Source organism: Nematolebias whitei, chromosome 17 (assembly GCF_014905685.2).
Source record: "Nematolebias whitei isolate Nwh7 chromosome 17, NemWhi1, whole genome shotgun sequence".
In the NCBI taxonomy this organism is placed as follows: Eukaryota; Metazoa; Chordata; class Actinopteri; order Cyprinodontiformes; family Rivulidae; genus Nematolebias; species Nematolebias whitei.
In genome coordinates, this window is record NC_056514.1 from 22172960 (window position 1) to 22176471 (window position 3512).

The window sequence follows — 3512 nt, forward strand, 5'->3', positions numbered from 1 at the left end:
GGGTGGGTCTAAGTTAAGTGTGGAGAGGTGGGTGTGCTCTCCATCAGCTCGAACGCTCTGCAACTCTTCTCTTTTGTCTCTAATGGTGTCAAATTGTCCACGAGCTAATGACAGAACAGTCATACTGCTGGTGGCATGTTGTTGGTAATTGGTGGCATTTTGTTAAAGGGAAGCCTTTAACGTGCATGCAGTAAACAAGCTTCACAATTAATGAGTGAATGGATTATCTTAAAAAAATAATAACAAATAAATAAAAACATTAAAGCCAATGTTATGGTTTAACAGTGACAAGGGCTTTCTGCAGCAGAAGGACAGTAATACCTGAATAGAGCTGGAAATGCCTGGACTCTGATGTCACGTGCGCCGCAGTATGGCAGCACTGATGGGAGCGCCGCTTCAACTCAATCTATTTTTGTTTCTGTTCTTTTTGTTTAACTTTTTTTTTTTTTTTGCACCTACACTGCACACCCACGCTATGGGTATGACCGCGATGCACTTTTGGAGTTTTCTGTGTCGTTGCCTTGCTATCATGCAATCATGGTTCAGCTCCCGGCCCCCTTCCACTCTTGGGGCTTAGGCTCCGGCCTGTCATGGCAGCCGTCTCCATGATCCTCCATCTGCCTGCATGGACTAACTCTACGGAAAGTTTGGTTCCGTGTGGAAACCTTGGATGTTCTCCGTCTGCCAGACCCGGCTCTGAAGGGCAATCTGGGAGGGCAGTTGCTGCTGTCGTTATTATCATCATGCTGCTAACAAGACCATGCCGCTAACCGAACCACACTGCTAACAGTACCATGCTGCTAGCAGGTCCATGTTGCTAAGAGAACCTCACTGTCATCAGAACCACTCTGCTAATAGGACCATGCTGCTGGAGATGTTTTTCATTTGTGGCCCCTCGTTTTTGTATTTTTGTTGCATGCATTGGTAGTTGTTGTTGTTTTGGTGAGTGGAGACGGTTCTTCTTGTCCTGAGCATTTCATTGCATTGTTGACCTTATGTTGATCTGCATATGACAAATAAACCAAACCTGAACCTGAATAGACCACTGTGCAGGTGAGTCTGTACAATAATACTTTATCTCATGTATCTAAACTGCCTCTATTCTCCAAGCTATCCCCCTCTGTCTCTATTAGTCACCTCACACACACACACACACAAACCTCACTGTATTGTAGAGGAGAGCAGCTCAGTAGCACATTTGCAGACCTGCTATCATCTTGGAGCAGTCTATCAAAACAACAGGCCTGTTTTGTGCATTAAACTGAGCTCACAGATGTGTAAATATTTTTAAGACACCTAGCCGTTTTACAGGACGACATGCTGTTTTGTTTTTTTTTCATTCCCACACCACCAAAATCACCCTTAACTAAAAATAAGCCTTGAAAAAAAATCAAAGATGAAAGCTTTGAAGCCTTAAGAATAAAGCAGCGTACTCAGGTATGTCAAGTGGAAAACAGCTGACAATGATGAATTAAAGCCTGTAAACAAGCTCACAAACACTTTTAAACGCACATGCACATGCACCAGCAACTAAACGAGCCGTAATCCACGCATGCATGCTGTGGCGTCAGGTCTAAAAATAACTCTGTGCTCCCACAGGTTCATCTCGTCTCATTGCTTTACATGGGAAAACTGGCGTATCCAAGACAACCACGAGGAGCTCGCTGCCTCTTTTTTATCTTTCACGGCTCTTTACCATGGCAACAAGGGAAAATGCGTAAAATAATAATAAGCTGGAGCTCAAACTGGGTCTAATGAGAGACCTAAAGTGCAATTTAATACTGAGTTACCTCAGAACTGAGAAAATGTTTTAAATCAGAGCCATGTTTTTCATTCTGATGGTCAGAGAAGTGCATTTTCATTTATGAATTATTATTTACCTGCTGCTCATTATAAAAAGACAGCATAGTTATGAATACATTTTAATGTGGACTAGAATAAATACTGTAAAGATGTCACCTAACACTGAATGATTTGTTAAAAACTACATAACAGAAAAGATCTGTACGTTTATTCTTCTGTTTTCAGGTTTTCTACACTAAACTCTGATCAGGGTGTCACCCACCCCGACCCCCACTGTGACCCTGAACAGGACAAAGCAGGTTTGGGAGGTGAAAAACAAATATTTGAATGAGTCACGCCTGAATGATATCAAAATGAAAGTGTTCCACATATGCAAAACAGTGCCATGTCTCGGTGGCAGGACGCAACAGACTTTATCGCTTTAATCAAAGTTAAACAAGTAAAAAGTGGCAATGAAACATTATTTTACTTCAACTTAAAAAATCTGGATGTAAAAGTAAAAACTGTTTATATCTTTTGTACATAGAGGCCATCACAACCACATATGAAACTCCATATTCATGTTTATCTAGGGTCAATTTTCCAAAACGTTGGAAACTTTTTCTGTTTATTTCTACAGTAAAACGTGTGAAATTAATTTATCACCACTAAAAAAAAATGCATATATCTTGATTCACTTCATTCATCCTCCATTGTCAGCAAATACAGGCTATAAATAAAGGCCTAGCATTCCTTGAAGGAATGCATCTCTCCTGCTGCCGTTAGTGCTAAATGTTTAAACTAAATTACCCAGGTCAGCCGTCTTGATTGGGATAACCTCCAGATGTTAATCAGTTTCAGATCTATTGTTAGAAAATTTTTGGTCATGGTTTTATGGATGTTTTAAACTACTATGGCTGAGAATAACTGCCCATGAACCATGTGTTTGAGTTAGCAGAGAGAGATGGATGAGGAGCTGAATTGATAATGCAGGCACAACTGGCACCACAAGAACGCCTCAGAGTCTGTCTGTGAGCTTGGAGGAGCTAATACGCATGTAGAAACAAGCCTCGCACCGTATCGTATACTTTCTGTTTATCTGTGAAACCGTATCGTATACTTTCATGATATCTGTGTAACCGTATCGTATAGTTTCTGTATATCTGTGTAAGCGTATAGTATACTTTCTGTATATCTGTGAAACCGTATCGTATACTTTCTGTATATCTGTGTAACCATATCGTATACTTTCTGTATATCTGTGAAACCGTATCATATACTTTCTGGATATCTGTGTAACCGTATCGTATACTTTCAGTATATCTGTGTAACCGTATCATATACTTTCAGGATATCTGTGAAACCGTATTGTATACTTTCTGTATATCTGTGTAACCATATCGTATACTTTCTGTATATCTGTGTAACCGTATCGTATACTTTCTGTATATCTGTGTAACCGTATCGTATACTTTCTGTATATCTGTGTAACCGTATAGTATACTTTCAGTATACCTGTGTAACCGTATCATATACTTTCTGTATATCTGTGTAACCGTATCATACTTTCTGTATATCTGTGTAACCATATCGTATACTTTCTGTATATCTGTGTAACCGTATAGTATACTTTCTGTATATCTGTGAAACCGTATCATATACTTTCTGTATATCTGTGTAACCGTATCATATACTTTCTGTATATCTGTGTAACCGTATCATACTTTCTG